Below are 20,917 nucleotides of genomic sequence, written 5' to 3'. Positions count from 1 at the left end.
TCCCTGCAGGAGAGTTATGAATTCTCTTCTTTCCTTGGCACACGGGTAAGGATGTTGCAAGACGGTGGTCAAACAGAAAGAGCTCTGTAAATGAGGCGGCTTCTTTCATCTGTGCTCCCATCCATGGCCTGAGTAATTGAGCTGGGCACCAGAATGACACTTAAACCCCAGGAAAAGGAATCCTGCAGCAGCTGCAGCTCTACTTTACAAGGTGCAATAGATCTGAGGAGCAGTAACCCTCATTGCCTAGGTCCTGGTTTCGTTTCACTCTGCTGCCACCTAAGAGCATGCAGCATCCTGGCCAGCCTTCCAGGAGATGCTTGCCAGTATTGGGTGGGGACCAAAGGAGTCAGGCGTCAGGACTGTCACATGTATACTCGCATGCACACAAATATACAGTCTATTCTCTAGGTACTGGAAAACTCCACATTTTCTTTTTGTTTTGAAACGGCTGATCCACAGGTGCAAGTAATTGAGAAACATCAACCAAGCGTTTCAATTCAACTGACGGTCAGGCTTTTAACCGAACCACAGCTCAGCTAAACAAGAATATCCATTCATTTAAGCATGATATGCAATGCATGTTGATTTTTTTAAAATAATGCATCAGGTTTGGGGAGTGCCAGAGAGAGAAGCATGGAATGTAAAATGTTAAATAATAAAGGTGGAATGTTAAAATAATGAAGGTGCCATTGAGCATGTGCAGAGTATTTTCCCTGACCACTATAAACAGATATAATCACCCTACACGCATCCAGGATTCACGGGAATGGTTTCTAGCCAGTAACCTAGTTTAAAAAGTCAAGCACCTGAACTACACTTTGAAGCCCCAAAGAAATGCACCCTTGTAGGGAGGGGGCTCCCTTATTTTTATTTGCAGGAGTCATCAGTATAGTGCCTGTGGGTGCAATGGTGTACTTGAAGGTTTTCCTATGGTGCCCACAAAAGCTTCTGACACCACCACACTCACCGTCCCCTTGGTAACAAGACGGTGAAAGTTATTACCATTTTCTCCCTTGAAAAGCAGAGAGAACTGAAGGATGAAGTTGTAAGAGTTCCACTCTTCCCCACTTCCTCTTTCAGCTGTATGTACTTCAAGGCTCAATCTAATTCTACTTGATCCACCATTTACCTAGATCCCTTGGAAAACTTAAACATGCACTCTCTCTCGCTTTCTGTCTTGGGGCAGAAGTCACCAGAGGTGGCATCAATAGCACTTGCTCCATAATCCAAAAGTGCAAGAGAGAGAGAGAGAGAGAGGCAACCCTTGCTTGTGTTGTTGTTTAGTCATTTAGTCGTGTCCGACTCTTCGTGACCCCATGGACCATAGCACGCCAGGCACTCCTGTCTTGCACAGGAGTGCAAGACAGGACTCCTTTGGTCCCCACCCCACTGATTAACCCTTGCTTAATCAGGTTATTTTGTGTCACCTTCCATAGGACCCCAACCTGTGCTTGCATCTCAGTAAAATGGGAAGAAATACATGTTCAGCTCTTAGTCTATGGGTGGGTAAAGACAGGGTGCTTCCAGACAGTTGATATTTTGCAGGTGGGATTCCATCACATACCAACAAATTCAGGTTGTGCAATTAACAAATTCAAGTTGTGGATTTGTGGCTCTTGTGCCAGAAACTTTTCACAGAAAGGAAAGTGACAGGAAAATACACTGGGAAATGTAGGATAACAACAGCTTGATGCAATGCCAAACAACATCCCTGCAAGCACATCAGAATGAATGCTCAATGAGCAGCCAACACCCTCTAACGTTCCTGCAAACTTTGTGCAAACAAACCAAGATTTATGCTGAATAAACAGGTCGTGTAGAAGCGACCTTCTGACATCTTGCCTCTGTCTACTCCCAATTCAATGTCTTGCTTTATTCCATTCTAAGTTCAGATGCTGCATTTAATGCTCAATAAGCAGGTAGTCAAGAAGCAACAGTGGTTCCCCTGAAAATAAATGGTAAGACAGGAAACCAACAGCAGAACTGTGTGTGCATGCTTGGGCTCATCCCAGGTACAGATCAAGCCACCTGGTTCATCTAGGCCAGGCATCCCCAAACTGCGGCCCTCCAGATGTTTTGGCCTACAACTCCCATGATCCCTAGCTAACAGGACCAGTGGTCAGGGATGATGGGAATTGTAGTCCAAAAAACCTGGAAGGCCGAAGTTTGGGGATGCCTGATCCAGGCTTTGGCATGAACCGAGAGGTGTTCCCTGGGATCCTATACAGACCCCCAGAGAGGCCTGAGGAATAAGTATCCTGTTGCCAGGTGTATCACTGCTACCCCAACAGGATCGCTACACACCCCAAGCCATTGCTTATGCATTCAGTCACCACCCGTGAGTTACCTGTCCATTCACACTGCAAAGCTGCCAGTAGATCCCACTTTGCTTGACATACTACGCTGCCACTAATGCCCAGTGTTTCATGCCTTATGGGAATCAACAGAAACAAATACAGTACTTGCTTCAGGTGCAAAAACTCTGCCTGGGGGAGAGTGTGGGAAACTTGCTCTTTCCCCTCGATAAATGGAAAGTTATCAGATTGGCTTCACATTCTCCATTTAGCCTCATTAATCCTGAGCTCTGCCAAACTGTTCTAGATGTAAACAGAAAAATAACTACTGAACTCATTTCCGTAATTCCAGGAGAAGGGGCAAGGTGTGTGTGTGGGTAAACTGTCCAGGATGTTTGCTGCACTGTAACACAAAACCCTCATCTCTGCATACCAAACCTACTCCCCCACCCTGAACTCACCTTTTCAGAAGAGATTAAGAATGAAATAGTCACTTGCTATAGTTCAATATATTATACATTTTATTAGGCAGGCAGGCAGGCAGATCTACACACATTTAAAGCACAGTCAACACACATTTCAAGTGCATGGCTTTCTCTGAATAATCCTGGGAACTGTAGCTTTCTCCTCACAGAGCTACAATTCCCAACATCAACATCCTTAACTAACCACGGTTCTCAAGACCCAGTGGGGGAAATCATGGTGCTTTGAGTGTGTTTTTAATGTATGGTGTGAATCTGTACCAAGGCTGAAGGTATAACATAGTCTAAGTGAATGTGAAGTTTAAGTACCACATTTTCCTCTTGTTCATGTGCATTTTTAAGAATATGGAAAGATAAGCACTTACCCATACATGCCCCATGTACTTATTTTTTAAAAGTAGAAGGTTGTCTTCCTGCTCCTTCTCTCCAATATGTTTCTGTTTGTCAATATCCTTCTTAAATTGTGGCGCCCAGAATTGGACATAGCACTCCCAAGGCAGAACAGAGTGGGACTATGACTTCCCTTGATCAGGACACTATACTTCTGTTGATGCAGCTGTTGACTGATGGTATACTAAAACCCCAAGATCATTTTGACATGGACTATTGGCAAGCCAGGTGTCCCCCACGTCTTATATTTGTGCAAGTGGTTCTTCAGTCAGCAACCTGTGGGCCCTGGGCCAAATCTGGCCCACTGACTGATGCCACCTGCTTCACCCAACCTGAAAACAGCCCATTTGGGATGCATGGGGCTTTGATCTCTGCCACCTCTCCCTCCCCTGTCAAAGCAACCCTCCAGCAAAAAAAAAAAAAATCCTAACCAAGGCCCCAAGAGACCTGTCCAAATCACACAGAAAGTGACCAGAACCCTGCTCAAGAGATAACCTTCAAAATAAAATACTCAGACCAAAAATACATTGAGAAGCCAGCAAGAAGCTACAGCACATGAGAAGGGAAATGAAGGAATGTTTCTGTCATTGAGCAATGCAGAGATTGTGCACAGAACTGAATGGTAGAGATCCATCTGCATGGATGAACAAGCAAGCACATGGAAAGAAGTTGGAACGGCAAGCTGCCTAATTGGAGAAGACAGATTTCGGGTAAGATTGCAATAAGCCTCTTTAAGTTTCCCTAAAGGGTGATCCAGCTGGCAAATCAGTCCCAGGAGGTGTAACTTGACAAAAGTGCTTGGCTACAAGGCAGTTCCTTTCCTATCCTGCGGCTGCGTCTTTCCTTCAGCTTTCCTTATGCCCCCGTGAGCCTAAGGAGTTAATTAGGTCTACACACCTAGGAAAATTTTCATTATTCCACAGCTAAAGAGGAAATGGGAGTTCTCTGTGTGCACATTCATGCACACACACTGTATCCACGATGCATTACAAAACAGAAAGGGGGATGAAGAATAGTAAACGAGATGAGGTTGGGGTACCAAAGTTTTGTTGCAGTAGAACAGGCATCCCCAAACTTCGGCCCTCCAGATGTTTTGGACTACAATTCCCATCTTCCCTGACCACTGGTCCTGTTAGCTAGGGATCATGGGAGTTGCAGGCCAAAACATCTGGAGGGCCGCAGTTTGGGGATGGCTGCAGTAGAATATAGAGGTTGAAGGTTCGTGTCAAAAGCTTTATGGAAAAGATGGGTTTATTCTGAATGTGGGATGCCCCAACTCAGACAAGTGAAAACTCAGACAAGAAGGTCTACATGGGGCATCATGGGGCATGGCGTTTGTGTATATTTTTTATATGGAAACTTTAGCCGCAGTGAATCCTGAGTAGCATTAATCCCCCCCCCCCCCCCCGGCAGCTAAGATCTTTACAAAAATCCCTTCTCTAAAGCTGCTATTTGCAATTCAAGGGAAGCCTCAACTGGTGTAAATGAGAGCTTCCCTTGAAATCCAAATAACAGATTCAGATACTGGTACAGTACAGTATATGTTTTTTTATCACTGGCCATTGCAGGGAGTTCCCTCCACCCAACGGTTCCAGACATAGCAAAAGACACACATAATAACTGCATTCATGAAATTAATGTCTATTATAGTCCTTAATGTACAATGCTCTCTTGACCACTGAAATGGAGTAGAATAGGCACCTGCACCGTTCACTACTCCAAAAAAAACCCCACTATTTACCCATCAAAGTGTGGTTGTCTAAGGAAAGGGTACCGTAGTTTGCATTAGGTTTGCATACAGTTGAGGACTGACTGAGAAATCTTCACTCCATTGACAATGCAACATACACCCTTTCTCAATATTGCTCACATGGCTTTTGTAAAACAATCAAACACTGATTCACCCTCTCTTCGCAGTCCAACAATATCTTGGAACCATAACATGCAGTTATATTTTTTTTCCCCTAGCAGCAACCAGTTTTCTATACTTGGCTGAAAGAGCACAATGTGAAGTTTTAGATTTAGGCTGTGTGTGCAGAGCAATTAATGCAGAATTCCGTGGCTTACATCCTGCTTTAAAGCCAATAATTTCTAAACCAAGGAAGCAGTGAAGTTTTCAAAAGGAAGCTCAAGAAAGCTGGCAGAACAGCAGAAAGATTAATGGATATGATTAATGAATGAGGAAATTTATTTACTCCATTGAGGCTAGACAAGAGATGATCAAGAGCTTTGTGTGTGTGCATATATAACAACATTTGAGAGAGATGCCTATTAAGAAAGAGTGTGAGAGACAGCTCAAGCTGTTTACACAAATTTACATAAGAAGTAACCAATTGAAACATTTGGGCTACTATCAAGTAATACTTTCCCACTCAGACCATGCTGCAGTTAGGTACTTTTACAACCCTGGGCTTAATAGTCTTACAAGACTCCCCCCTCTGAAGATGGCAATAAATATTTATTCATCTCCTTCAAAATGTGGCAAGAAAGCACTGTTGAGTTTGAGAACCCTTCTGCTCATTCTGCTGAATGGGGGCCTGGACTTCTGCTCCCCCCCCAAAAAATAATAATCTTGCCTTGATTGGACCTTGGACCACTGCCTTCTGACAGCTCCTTATTTATTTTGAAATCAAATGAAGACTATTTATTCAACTTTCTCTCTCTCTCTCTGCTCCTCTAAAGCCGCAACTTTTGACTGTGTCAAAATGGGGTCATCATTTCTACCCCACTACCCAGATCCAAATAGAACAGCCTCCTGATTAAATCCAGGATAATCAAAAACAGCAGGAACAACCCTCCCCTCTCCTCCTCTATTAAATGGGGAGACTGTTGACCCTTTGTACCTTCCCTAATTTAAGGAGAAGGGTATGTAAAATGATGGGAAGCAGGTGGCGCTGTGGTGTAAACCACCGAGCCTAGGGCTTGCTGATCGGAAGGCTGGCGGTTCGAATTCCCACAATGGGGTGAGCTCCCGTTGCTCGGACCCAGCTCCTGCCAACCTAGCAGTTCAAAAGCATGTCAAAGTGCAAGTAGATAAATAGGTACCGCTCCGGTTTCGCCAGAAGTGGCTTAGTCATGCTGGCCACATGACCTGGAAAAACTGTCTGCGGACAAACGTCGGCTCCCTTGGCCAGTAAAGCGAGATGAGTGTCCCAAACCCAGAGTCGTTCATGACTGGACTTAACTGTCGAGGGTCCTTTACCTTTATGTAAAATGACGGGGAAAGCCGTCACCTTTTAAGAAATTGTCCCATGTCCTTTTTATGAATATAGATGTGCTATGTGCTGAAGCAAACATGATAATATGGTACAAATAGGTCACTGGTCCCTGGCACATTGTGAGGGAGAATTACCGGTCTGCTGCATCAGATAGTTTGAGATGCGCTGACTCAGAAGAGCTAGATGCAGTAAGGACCAAGCCCTTTGCTTAACAATAATAAAAATAATCTTACTATTAAAACTGGGGTCCAGTGTTGCACTTGAAATTATCCACCCTTTTAACAGGAGGTGAATCTGGGCAGGCTATCTCACCAGTTTCCAAACCATTTAGAGGCAGCATACAGATCAACCTAAACATGGCTGGCGAACATTTCTTGCTAGCAAGTCATTCAAATTCCACACAAAGCTGTATCAAGCACTGAGAGAAGACCCTGCCCAAGTTGCAACCCTTCTTGCAGCAGCATCAAAGAGAGAAAAATTGTCCATTACTTAAGCTTCTTAGTGTATTTTTTTGTCATGAATGGGGGAAAGGGTGTCATTTGGTGTTGGCTTTTGGGGGGGCCTCAGGCATCAGAACATTTTATGGCAGTCTATGCTCAGCCCGGTCCCTTTGCAAAGAAATGTCACCACCTCCCCGCAGCCCAAGGTCACACCTGACATGGACTAGTATCCTTTCATCCATAAGGAATCACCATGGCATTTGCTCTGCTGCATGTTTGGGAAAGTACAAATTCATTTGTTCAATAGCTTGTCTCCAATTACTGCTTTCCCCGAGGGAGGCAGGATCACAACTGAAGGGTAAAAACCACCAGCATCCAGAAGCTCAGGGTGGACACAGTCAATTCCCAAGCAATTCACCTTTCACACTTTTGTCCTCCTCAACCATGAAGGGGAAAGCCTAGAATGGTGTCAGGAACATGGAGGCAACCTCCCCTCCTTCTTCAAGGCTTGAGGGACTCCAAATCAGAAGCGGAAGGGAGCACAGAGACAACTCCAGTAGCACTTCCACCAGTGTGCTCCTCCAGCCCAGAGATGTGGAACTGTCCTCCTTGGACTCAGCAGACTCCATGGCAGGAGCCCCAGTGAAAACAGAGACTCCATCATAACTGGTCAGGGCGGGTGCAGCTGGTGCCACTATAATAGGGTACCATATCACAGTTCTCTCTCTCCCCCACAACTGTTTACATCAGAGCAGTTTAATTAGCATTAGATCCATATATGCTTGTGTACACGGGGATGCCGATGGATGGGAATGTCTTCACCCTATGCAAAGGTGTTTCACTAGAAGGCTAGAAATTACTTAGGAATGGCTCAAGGGCTCCGGTCGGTGTGAAGCTGGTTTGTGAGAAACAACACATCGAACAGTTGTATTTTATAACCAAGTAGGGACACATATGCATTTTGGGTAACTGTGAGCACAGATGAAGAACTCAGCCCTGGAGAGCCAGCAAGCGCGCAGTAAACAGAGTATGAACACAGCCTTAGCTTGTGTGCTGCTTGCTGAAACAACATTAAAGCTCTGTGTTCTCGTTGCACAGCCTGAGCCTCACCACAGAGCCAGACAAAGAGAAGCTTTTGCCTGCCTTGCTTTGTATTGTCTTTTTTTGCTTAAGAAGAAAGATGCAATCGCAAAATCTAAACAGAACTGAAGACCAACAAGAAATGTGCTCATTTAAAAAGAAAGGTACAATAATGGATGTGAAGCACAATCCTAAGTTTATTAACTGAGAATAAAGTCCCATTGTGCTCCATTGGGTTTATTCACTCCATAATTATACTGGTGTGCTTAGGGTTGCAGGTTTAGTACTCAGAAGAAAGGCAAACTAAAATAATACCACCATATTGAAGGAAGTTGTACAAAATTTGCTGGTTCCATAGCACAAATCAACTTGAGAGCCTGAGATAATGGCATTCAAAATCCTGCTCAGCCAGAAAATGCCTTGGGGGACCTTGGACTAGCCTTCTCTGAGAGCAGGTGTGGGGAACCGGGGGGCCTCTGGATGTTCCTGAACTACAACTACCAGCATCTGGGTCCATGCATGCTGGAGCTGATCGAAGTTGTAGTTTTGCAACATCTGCTAGACCAGTGGTTCCCCTACAGCCAAAGGTGTTGTGGGGGGGGGGGCTGTGGCCCCAGGCACACATTTTTGAGGGGCGCAATCAGGCACCCCCATGACAGGCATGGAGCCCTGGCAGCCGAGGAACAGCAGCAGGCAAGTTGGTCTAGTAGTGGGCAGGTGGGTGGAGGCAGCAGGCAAGGAGCCTGTTGGAGGCAGGCTCTGTTCACCCTCCATGTGGGATCCACACATGCCCTCCCAGCTGCCCAGTCCACCAGGGGGCACAACACTTGCCCCCGGATGCCAGCAACCCACGCTATGCCACTGCCTAGTGCAGCCTAACTTACCTCACAGGGTGTTTGCTTGTTTGTTTTTGGAAGGATAAAAAGGGAAGGGGGGAACTGAGCCCTTTGGAAGAAAGGTAGGGTCATAATGTAATAAATCCATAAAACAATTTGCAGTAAAAATCCCATACACCCAAAACAAACCAGGTGATAGAAGCAGGAAGCAACATCATTAAATCAAAAGCTCAGACAAAACTATTGCTTGAGTGTCACCATCTATTGAGTGGATCAAATTGGATCTCAGTGGAAATGGGGCCCAATCAAGTTATGGTGGCACAAAGTGAATTTATAGACAGACGGCAGTTAGATTTTGATGGAGGCGAGGCCCGGAGAACAATTCAGCAGTGTTTTTTTTCAGTTTTGCTGCTGTAAAGCCAGAGAGAACCAATGACGACTGAGAAATGCAATTCTTATTGAAATGTAAATAACAGAGACAGCGTGACCAGCTGCACACAGCCAAACACTAGCATATAAACACTCCATAAACACCAGCATCCAGTCAAAGGAGAGCATGAAACGCCTCTATAGATGGCTGTGCAGTGTTAGGCATTAACTAAAACACACAGTTTCTTTCAAAGGCAAAAAGCAGGCTAAACATGATGCAGCAGAAAAAGGGGGAGTAGGGGACAAATGCCAAGATAAAGCTGGTACCATGAGTACAACAGAATCCACACGAGGTCAGTTCCCTAATAAAGAAACCCTGTTAGAAATTAGTCAGCTGGATAAAGATTTTTAAGAAGACCAAGTGACAATGCTGCTCGTTTATATACCTGGGATTCAGAACAAGCCTCCACATGGGACCAGTGTTAGAAACAGAGATATGAAAGCTAGGAGTTAAATGGCACCTTAAACCTAAGTTGTGGGCGCAACAAAAGATTGCCTAGGCGCTTTTTAAAAAATAAGAATACAAAGCTGAAAATGAATGAATTGCAGCTGAAATATTTTTCACATGTTGTAGTCCTTCCCCTGCCCATCTCCCTAATATTCTTAAGAGGGTCTCTTCTCCAGCCTGAAGAGAGTAGCTGGAAGTGGAGAGGCAGAAAAAGGCCCTCCTTTCCTTCCACTTGGCAGTTTTAATCTGAAATCTTAGGCGCAGTACTGCGCCCAGAATTCAGAAACTCCTCATGCTAATGAAATTCCCTATCGCAAAATGCACCTAGAACACTGCATGGGACTAACTTTCCTTTCCCTTTGACACTCCCATTCCTAAAGAAAACAAAAGGTTTCTCCCTCTATTACCACCACCAACAGCAACATTTCAGTTTCACGCAAAACCTGACAATCATCTAATTGCACCACCACACTGAACAGGAGTCACACTACAAATCTGCAGAGAAGATAAATTACACACGTTATATCCCATCACCACGTAGCTAAGAACATACCATTTATTGTTTTCTATCCTATCCTGAATATTAATGTAACGGTGGAGAATCTCTGGCCCATGGACCAATTTTGGCCTGCCAATGAATCTGTGTTGGCCCATGAGGCCATTTCCCACAAGCCTTACACACCTGACCATCAGCTGACATCACTGGATGACCTCAGCTGATGGGCAGGGAGCAGGGTTTAATACTGCTGGCTGCAGAAGTCTAGTTTGTTAGCGTGCTGTCAAGGCAGCAACCATCAGGATTGAACCCTGTCCCCCGTTGACTATCAGCTGACGTCACCTAGTGACGTCAGCTGATGGGCAGTCAGTGGTTTGTGGGAAATGGTCTTACAGGCCAATTTGGATTCCCTGGTAGGTGAAGATTAGTGAGCAGAGGGTTCAATCCTGCTGGCAAAGCAAGCACCCACATGCAGATAAACTTCTGAGGTGCTGGCAGGATCGCTCACCTTTCAGTCCCCTGATGCCATCAGGATGTCAAATGACTGACAGATGGGTGACCCAACCCTACTTGCATTAAGGGGAGATAACAAGCACATGAAGGCAACCACATGAACACCTGCCCTACCACACATTAGCACCTGCTATGTGATTGTTTAAAAACCTACTTGGCAGGAGAATGGTTCAGCACACTCACCCCAGGATAGTTTTTGTGGGCTCAGCATGGTTCCCAAATGAACAGAAAATATAATTTTTATTTAAAAAGTACAGCCACCAAGAGAGGTAATTGTCATTCTGCAGCAAAAGAGTTTGGCTGAGGATGCAGACAGGATGCACTCAATATAATTGTAAAAAGTTTAAAAAGGAAAGAAGAAGAAGAAGAAGAAGAAGAAGAAGAAGAAGTTATTATTTATACCCCGCCCATCTGGCCGGGTCTCCCCTGCCACTCTGGGTGGCTTCCAACACACATCAAAATTCATTAAAATATCACAGACTAAAAACTTCCCTAAACAGGGCTGCCTTTAGGCTGCCCTCTGCCTGGTTCCCTGTAGCTTTGCTTCTCGCAGTGAGGGAACTGCCAGAAGGCCCTCGGCGCTGGATCTCAGTATCCGGGCTGAACGATGGGGGTGGAGACGCTCCTTCAGGTATACTGGGCCGAGGCCATTTAGGGCTTTAAAGGTCAGCACCAACACTTTGAATTGTGCTTGGAAACGTACTGGGAGCCAATGTAGATCTCTCAGGACTGGTGCTATGTGGTCCAAGCGGGAGATAACCAGAGCATGCACTACTCTGGTGAGACAGTCTGCGGGAGAAAGTGAGTTCTGTATCCCAAAAGCAGCAAGGTGAGACCCTAATGAGGCCAGTTGTTTATTCTTCCAGTAACATCTGAAACCTCTTCAGGTACGTACAAGAGAATCAAAGAATCAGTGCCTGGAGCACACATACTCTTCGAGGCCATCCCCATCCATAGGCAAGCAGTTCTGTTCCAAGCTACCTGCAGCTTCTGGACACAGTTTTCAAAGAAAGCCCTATGAAGGATACATTTCCATAATCAGTGGCCGCTTCGGATGCTGTTGAACAGGCCAACAAGCAAATGCACAAATGATGCGTAATGTCCAAAAGGGAATTCATGCTGGGAAGATGTGGAAGCTTCAGCCGTGCATGCAATGTTTCTGTACCAAGAGACCAGAGCATCACTGCCTGCTTTGTGCTAAGGCAGAGAAAAAGCCTTCAGCTGAGCGACTCAGAAATGGGTGCCAAACATTCCACATTTAACTGGAGGGGCCTGCATTTCAAAACTGTGCAGGTCAACAGAAGTACATCACCAAGGTGGCCCCTCCTGACGTTTCCCTTGTGTGGGGAATTGGATGAAGACTCTGTGCATTACCGTACTTCCCCAAAGCCCTGGGAACTGTACTTTACCCCTTGCATTGCTACAATTCCAAGTTCCTTTAAACTATAGTTCCAGGATTCCCTTAAACTACAGTTCCCAGGATTCTTGGGGAAGGGGAGAAACCATGTACTTTAGATGCATGATGTGTAGGCAGGGTAGGTAGGCTAGACTTTTTAAAGGTTGCGATCCTATTGGTTGTTTAATGCACCTTGTGGATTTTGTTTTACTGCATGCATATTTTATCACTGAAAACCCCCTTTGAGCTTTTTTATTTGGAGGAAAAAAGAATGTGTTTTAAAAGATAATAATAAACAAATATGCACATTTACCTGAGGCCTACTCAGTAAGCGGAACTATCTTCCGAGTATGCATGCAAGGAATTGCACCATACATGACATTTGCAAAAACAAATTTTGTGGTTCTAATCACCATCCTAAATACGAACAGTGAGCTCATTATCCAAGTGGGGATCCTTATATAACCAAAACATCCACACAACCAAAAGGCTTTGAGGAACCCTGAGGTTTTTCAGAATTGAGAAAAAGAAAAGAAATATTTAGGGGGAGAAACCCAAGGCTGGAAAAAGCACTAACAGTTCAATGAGGACTGAGAAGATTCATTGGCTAGAGGTTGCTGAGTGTCTGTTCAGAAGTAGGGGGGTGGAAAATTAGTGTGGGAGTGGCTGGGGGGGCATGGAATGCAGTGTCCAGAATATGAGCAATCTGCATGTAACATTTGCTGTCAGTGGCTTGGGCCCTACATCGGTACTTAAGTTTAGAGAGTAGGTTTTTTTCCCTCTACACCATCGCAGCTTCCAAGAAATGAGTTCTCTGTGCATCTAATGAAAACAGCAAGGGCAGACAGAGGCATAACAACATTTTCCTGGAGGCATCTCTCCATTTCCCAAAGGTAGTTTTAAGGGTGAATTCACAGGCACCTCTCATTCCGCAGCCGCTGCAACATCAAGCAGTGACAGAGTGGCAGGCCACATAGACATGGCTTTCATAGCAGATAAACCCAAACTCATTTTGCCAATAGGATAGCTCCTATAGCCAAGGCTGATACAGATATTTCAGCACCCTTATGGAAATACTGTAGCTATTTCAGTGCTGCAGTTCAGAAGTGATGAGAAATTATTTATTACATTTTTATACTATCCTACCCCCAAGGAGTTTACTGTAGGTGGGCACCCTTGGTTCTCTCCCTTGTATCATCACAACAACCCTGTAGCTTAGGTTGGACTAAAACACAAAGACAGCTTCATGGCAAGTGGAGATTTGAACCTGCATCCCTGACACTCTAAAACAGTGGCAGTGGCGCCCTTCCAATGCCGTTGGACTCCTTCTTCATTCACACCCAGCCAGAATGGCCAAAGGTGAGGGATGATGGGACTTCTATCAACAACATCTGGGTGACGCCATGTTGGCTACCCTGGCGCTAACCACTACAGCACACTGGATCTCCAAAACATGGTAAATTATGGCCTAGTGGTGACGACGATCCTTTAGAACTAATTCTTAGCTGCTTTAAGCTAGCCTGAAGAGAGAAAGGTTCTGGCCTGCCTCCTTATAAGGACCAGAGCTCATACTTACAGGTCAATGCCTGGTATTTTTCAGTTAAGAACCAATATCAGCTGATAGGGCCTCTGCCTGAGATACTGGCGATCTACTGCTCACAGAATATATAGCACTGGGCAGGATGGATGCATGGAGGCGAAAGGAGTTGCAGGCTTTGTTTTGCTTCAATAGAGTACAATATTTAAAAAATGTACCGTGTTTCCCCTTTTTTAAGACGTAGTCATAAAGTAAGCCATGGCAGCATTTTTAAGCATTTGCGAAATATAAGACATACCCCGAAAATAAGACATACCTCCATGCCGTGTATGAAAACTAACACCCTCCTTATGGCCACTACTGGCAGTAAGATGTTGCAGAATTAGACTGAGATCCTATTTAAATGACTGGATTTTAAAAGCGAGACCGCTGAGCGCCCCAGCCAGGCCCAGTCAGGCCCAGCCGAGGAGGCCTGCCGCCCCGCCGCCCGGAACCGGCTGCTGCAGAGCGGAGCGCTCCGCAACGCCGAGCGCTTGGAGCGCCCAGCAATGCCGGGCGGAGCGCTGAGCCAGCAGCATTGGCCTCTTCCTGGCCCCGCCACCCAGAACTGGCTGCTGCAGAGTGGAGCGCTCCGCAACGCCGAGCGCTTGGAGCGCCCAGCAATGCCGGGCGGAGCACTGAGCCAGCGGCTTGGCCTCTTCCTGGCCCCGCCGCCCAGAACCGGCTGCTGCAGAGCGGAGCACTCCGCAACGCCGAGCGCTTGGAGCGCCCAGCAATGCCGGGCGGAGCACTGAGCCAGCGGCTTGGCCTCTTCCTGGCCCTGCCACCCAGAACCGGCTGCTGCAGAGCAGAGCGCTCCACAGCGCCGAGCTCTTGAAGCGCCCCGCAGTGCCAAGCGGGGCGCTGAGCCAGCAGCCTGGCCTCTTCCTGGCCCAGCCACTTCCTCCGCCGGGTCCCTTCACCCCTTCCTAGCGCCATGGCAGAGCAGGAGAGCCTTGAGTTCGGCAAGGCGGACCGTGCTCCTCGACGCCTTCTCCATGCTGCCTGACCTCCGGCTGAGGTAAAAAGGAGGAACGGGGGTGCGTGGGTGTGGGCAGGGCGTCGCGGATCTCCCTCTCCCGGCGCACCTCCCCATCGATTTTCAGAGGGAGGGTGATTTTGGGGTGGCGCCCATCTGGGAAAGAGGCAGTGGTTTTTGTTAGATCAACCAAAGGCTAAGGGTCGGGGTTTTTGCGCGCGATTTGAACTCAGCGCTCCCGAGCGCTCTAGCAACAGCGAACGTTTCTCTTTCTCGCGGGTACCTGGGGCTCTTTTTACATCCTTGCGAGCCCTCGCTGCCCCGGAAAGCCGCCCGGACGCTGATGCGGCTCCCCGGTGCGCGTGGAGTGGTGTGGTGTGGGCTAAAGACCGAGAGCGAGAGAGAGGGCGGGTTGCCTCTGGGCCACGGGGTGGGAAGAGACAAGATTCCAACCGGATTATTTCCTGGTTGGTTGGCAACTCCGTTTTCCTGGTCGCTGCCTGAAGTGCACCTGGTTGCAGCGCCCCAAACCATAAAGACATCCCCTGAAAATAAGACACCGTGTGTTTTTTTGACGAAAAAAGTTATAAGACGGTGTCTTAAAAAGGGGGAAACACGGTAACCCCTCACCTGTTTTGTATTGTTTTTAACTGATTCAGGGCTGGCTACGTGCTCATCATTTGATGCAAATTTAGCCATAGATAATAGTTTACCATAGACAAACTTAACAGGGCTGTTTTGTTCCTGCTCACTAACATGCAGAAGAAATAAACCATACTGCTTAGCATCATGTGCAAAGGAATTGAGGCTCATTTTTCTCCAACGTCCACGATTAGTCAACCACGTCTTCAGTTCTTGGTTTCTTGAGAGCAAATCAAACCAGGAACCAGGGATTGTTCCTCTCCAGTACTGGGCAGGGGGAGAGGTTCAAATCTCCACTCCATTGTCGACTCAGTTGGGTGACTGAGGGCCACTCACAACCGTCAGCCTAACCTACCTTGCAGTATTGTTGTAAAGTTATCAGGGAGGGAGGGGAAAGGATTCCATGTGTGCTACTTTGACCTTCTTAGAAGAAAGGCAAGACATATAGTAAACAGTAAATAAGTAACTAGTAACTACAACAATAAAGTGTTGGAACCTGCCTATGTGACTCAGAACCAAGACCTTTTTATACGTACCGTGTTTCTCCAAAAATAAGACACCGTCTTATATTGATTTTTCCTCAAAAAAACAACATGGTGGCTTATTTCAGGGGATGTCTTATTTTTGGAGAAACACGGCACTAAGAGTGGTTAATATTAATAGTTCCCAATAGCTTGGATTGCTCTCCCCATCACTAGGTTAGGCAGTTATTTTATTTATAAATGTCCACCTGTGTTTTTAGCATCCTACCTGTAACAAGGCCAGGGAAGATGCAAATTTCATTGTGTTTTATTGAGGAAAATGCTATTCTAATGTACTTTATTATATTACCATAAGTGCTACATAAATGATGAACATCATCATTAAACGAAAATGTTTAATAGGATTGTTCCTAATGCGGCTTAGATGCTGCTGTACTGAGACAACATACATCATCCAAGACATGAAAACTCTCTCTTCCCCCTCCCAAATTAGATTTTTACATTGGCATTTTCGCTTTGAGAGACTCAGTGGAAAACTGCAATAGAGCAATCAATCCCAGATGCTCCAATATTTCCTACATTTCAAACACCATTTCATTTTTTTAAAAAAAAATAAAAAAGCACTCACATTTTGCTTAAGTACAAGATGGTGCCTAGATTGCCGTTAAGGTGGAAGAAAATTCAAAGTGAAGCAAAGTGAAAGCACAATAATGGCAGAGGTGAAATGAAAAAAAAAACCTCTAAATTGGCTGCCACTCTGCAATAATGGAAACTCTGCAAAGTGATAACACACAAAGCCAATCATGCAATGGAATAAACTGCCCTCCTGTCCCAAAGTAGTACACCAGGATTAACATATACAGCCTTATCCTCCTTCATGTAGGAGGACTGAACTAGATTATCCATTCGGTTGTTTGCAACCTCATCTATCACCAAAATACCTTCAGGAGGTCAAGGGTTCAAGTAAAGGGAGGGCACATATCCTACCGTCTGAATTGCAACCTCCTCCTCTGCTTCCTGCATCACAAATTGATACTTCAAATTCTTGCACCCACTCAGTAGGAATCACTATCACTTACATATGGAAACATGTCGGGCTATCCTGCCCTCATCAACCCTTATCAACCCAGCTCCACTGATTTACATAAGGGGGTTATTCAAAATTTCTGGCATGCCGACACTGCAGATCTAGCTCCGTTTAGCAAAAGTTGCCCATCAAGTTTTTCCCCCTAATAAAATCGCTACATCTCCCCAAGTGCACCCTCTGCAGTACTCTGCCAGGCCTAAGGGTGTCAAAGCTCATTTTGTCATCATAGCAACTGATGACAGCCATGGTGGCTGTAATGCCTTGGCCTGCCCAGGCCTAGTGTGAATGACATCACAGCAGTTCCAGCTGGAGGATTCTCATCAGCTGTGAACGTGCAACTGAAATAATGCAAGTTAATCATCACTGTGTGTAGGAGACAGATTTGAGTACATTAACAGGCCCATTCGGTTCTCAGAACAGGCAAACACACCGTACATTAGGATACACTATCAGTGCAGCTCATATTTCCTAATACCACATCTAATTTGGCATTTAATGCAGAAAAGGTATGCCCTTACTGAGAACTTAGCTTTTTAACCTATTTGAAGAAGCAAGTTCCTAACCTTCAATTTTTAAAAAAAAAAAATTAATAGACGTTTGCAGTTTTAAAGGCAAAAATACCCCCCAAAGCAGCTTACAATCATATACAATTCAAAAAGCTGCAGAGAAACGGAATACAGAGCCCTTTCCCAGACCTCCATATTGAGTTTGTGACAGGTGGTGGTGTTAGAATCACACCTGCTGTCCCTGTCCCCAAATGATGCACATGCAATTGACCTTGGAAACGGATCCTGCAAACAGTCAAACGATATATGCACTGGCATGGTCAGGGATTACATGAACAGAGCCTATGCACAGTATGTTGATAAAGTCAGTTTAACACACACAGGTTGGAGCACAGTCTCTGTATGTATATTCACTTTACTTGGCTCAGTATCTTAAAAGTGAACACCAGTAAGCAGCTGTGTCAAAGGAGTAGAATCCTTGTATAGGCGACTTGCAGCTAGGAGAACCAGGCAGGCTCGTCCCTGTCTCCACACCTCCTATCCCTAAGTTTCAACTCATACATCACCCTTCCTAACATTGCTTTGCTTACGGGAAGGATTTATTTTTTATTTTTTAAGAGAGACAGAAAAGAACTGAGCATGTTATTGCAAATGTTACCTTATTCCATATGAAGACAGCAACTTAGATGAAAGCAGATAAAAATACAATCATACGTCCATGAATGTAATATCCTTTTATAGCTTTTAAATCTGATGTTTCAGAAAGGACTAATTCCAAAATCTCTCCCCCCCCCTCTCCTTTTCCTTCCCCAACTGTTCTGCATCTCTGCCCTGCCTCACCCACACAGTCCTTCCTGTCTAAGCTCCTATGCAAGCCCCCCCTCATTTGCTAACACAGCGGGTGGCATTACAACACCCTCAATCACACTCCCCAACCCGATTTTCCTCCTGTGGATATCTGGAGAAGGCAGGGAATGGAAATAGCAAAAGGGTGTCAGGAAATAACTGCTATGCATTCACCAAAGGTATGCAGAAGACCAGGGCAGAAAAATGTGTGCAATAGGAGCAGGAACACACATGGGGGAGAGAAATGTACACTGCACCTGCCCACGGCTTAAGAGATTGAAACATCCATAGCAGAGTGACTCCCTTAAGCCACCAAGGAAACATGGATATGCACACATTATTGCATATATGCGCACACACTAAGGAAGCCAAGGAAGAAAGGTGGAGTCTCAAATGCATTGGAGCTCCGTTATATGAATGCAAAGCTTTATGAATGCTTTTCTGTTTCTGTATGGATTTGGACCCCCTAACCATACAATTGCAGAGTTGGAAGGAACCCCAGGGGTCATTTAGTCCAACCCACTTCAGTTCTCAAAGCCTCCAGTCTATCTCCACTTTCCCATAAGGTCTGCTTACATGCTGGGCTTCTTATGAGGCAAGGCTCAAACCCCAAATACACTCCTGTTTGCCCTGCATCAGCCAACACAATGAGGGCAAGAGCACCTTTAATGATGTGCAGAGCGCCACTCCTCCCTTTCTGTCCCCTACAGAAAGAGGGGGAGAGAACTAGACGGAGCCTAGAAACACGGGCAGGAATCGCGACCCCCATCCTTTCCTCCTTTCACGTGTTGACGGACCGTGTGAACGTCTGCATAACCATGCCCCACACCTGTAGGGTTTTCCACAGGTGAGAGCCCCGGGGCCATTTCATTAGCCTTTCCTTCTAAACTTCTGAAATAAAACGCTGGGAGTTCTCTTTTTACGTCCAGCAAAACGCACGGAAAAAAATAACAACTCAAGCACAGCCTCGCTAGAGACGATCTCGAACATACGTGTTAGACCCTTCTTCAGGGGTCTATACGCGGGGTCTCCTCCGCATCAATCCTTAACAACAACAACAACAAGAAGAAAAAGCCACCCACCTCCTTCCTGGGCGCTTTTGCTGCGGCTGCAGCGGCTCCGAAGCAGCGATGGTGGCGCCTAGGTGCGAGACGCGCCAGCGAAGGGACCCGCTGCAAGCGCCGCTCTGAACCAGCCGCAGCTGCTCCGCCACTTGCTTAGCGCGGCTCAGCGGCAAGCAGCCCAGATCCGCCCGAGGCGGCTGCCCAAATCCTCACCGCAGCCGCCGGCCCCAAGCGAAGCAGCGGAAGCCTGCAGCCGGCGCTCCGGGGAACTGCTCGCCCCCAGCAGCCTCGGTGTCCTCCTTTGCAGGCTCAAGAAGCGTCAGGAGGCAGGACGACTCACCCAAAGGAGGGCGGCCGGGGGGGGGGGAGAGAATGAAAGCCGCCGGAGCTGATGGTACAGCCTTTGGGTCCGGTCTTCGGTGGCCCCGCCCAGCTCCGCCCCACGAGGCGGGGCTATGCAAAATAGAGAGGGAGGAGGCCAGGGACCAGGGATGCTGAGCAGGGAGGAAGGTGATGAGCGGCCGTGTAAAAGAGGGGATATGGGGAGATGGGAAAGGCACGGGCACAAACGGGAGAGAGCCAGGCTGCAGGGCTAAAAGGATGCTGCACCAAACCTCGAGATTGTGCTCCCAGAGATGAATCAGGTAGTTGGAATACTGTACATACATACACACGCACACACACACACACGCGCGCGCGCATATTCCTGTGCCCAATGCAAGCATACACACAATCCGAAAGTACAGCATTTTTACACGGTAGTGCAGAGGTCTTGGAGGGCAAAGTTGTGAGTAGCACGTGCCCCCTCCCAGATAGTCTGCAAGGGATGGTGACCCATTTTTATGTACTGTATGCATTTATTTGTGTGCCTTCGGCATTGTGTACCCTTTTAACATATTTTCAAGAAACAGGATATAAGCATAAGCACAACATTCTCAAAACAATTGGTATGCTTCACCAAAAGAAATGGTCACAGGGCAGCTATATAAGATATCATGGGCGTACCCAGGATCAAAACTAGGGGGGGCAAGGGGAGGGGCCAAGGCACGGAAGGGGAGGGGCCACAAAGTGGGCGGGAACAGCGAACTCGCGCTCCGCCAGGCTGTGCCCCTCCCTAGAAGCAGGGCTGGTGGGCGGAGGCGGAGCCCAGCCCAGCGGAGCGCGAGTTCAGCGTTCCTGCCCGCCGCGCCGCGCTCTCTGGTTCCCCGCCGCGCTTGGCCTTGCCAGAGGGCGCGACGGGGAGCTGGAGGGAGGGCGCAGCACGGCGGGCGGGAACGGCGAACTCGCGCTCCGCCGGGCTGTGCCCCTCCCTAGCAGCAGGGCTGGTGGGCGGAGGCGGAGCCCAGCCCAGCGGAGCGCGAGTTCGGCGTTCCCGCCCACCGCGCCGCGCTCCCTGGTTCCCCGCCGCGCTTGGCCTTGCCTGAGGGCGCGCCGGGGAGCTGGAGGGAGGGTGCGGCGCGGTGCGGCGGGAATGGCGAACTCGCGCTCCGCCGGGCTGTGCTCCGCCTCTGCCCACCAGCCCTGCTTCTAGAGTAGGGCAGCTGCCCTAACTTGCCGCATGGTGGGTACGCCCTTGTAAGATATACATAATAAGCAAAATCTTAATATAATTCTCATAAATGAGCACAATGGGGGGGGGGATAGCCTTTTCTGGGCTGAGGTCCATTCTATCCTAAACTCTCAGGAGGCTTATTGCATGAGTGGGTGTGG

General features: G+C 47.1%; 1 protein-coding gene across 2 annotated transcripts in view; it reads right to left on the bottom strand.

Moving 5' to 3' along the window:
* PPP1R16B (protein phosphatase 1 regulatory subunit 16B) overlaps positions 1–19,638 on the bottom strand; it is a 113,542-nt gene extending 93,904 nt beyond the window's left edge. For both annotated transcript variants that reach the window (XM_035121660.3, XM_035121657.3), the window contains exon 1: positions 19,226–19,638. The gene's annotated coding sequence lies outside the window, so the exon portion shown is untranslated. The remainder of the gene's footprint in view (positions 1–19,225) is intronic.
* Positions 19,639–20,917: the final 1,279 nt, after the last annotated feature.

Source organism: Zootoca vivipara, chromosome 7 (assembly GCF_965207765.1).
Source record: "Zootoca vivipara chromosome 7, rZooViv2.hap1.1, whole genome shotgun sequence".
NCBI classification, from domain to species: domain Eukaryota; kingdom Metazoa; phylum Chordata; class Lepidosauria; order Squamata; family Lacertidae; genus Zootoca; species Zootoca vivipara.
This window is presented reverse-complemented; position numbering and strand designations above follow the sequence as displayed.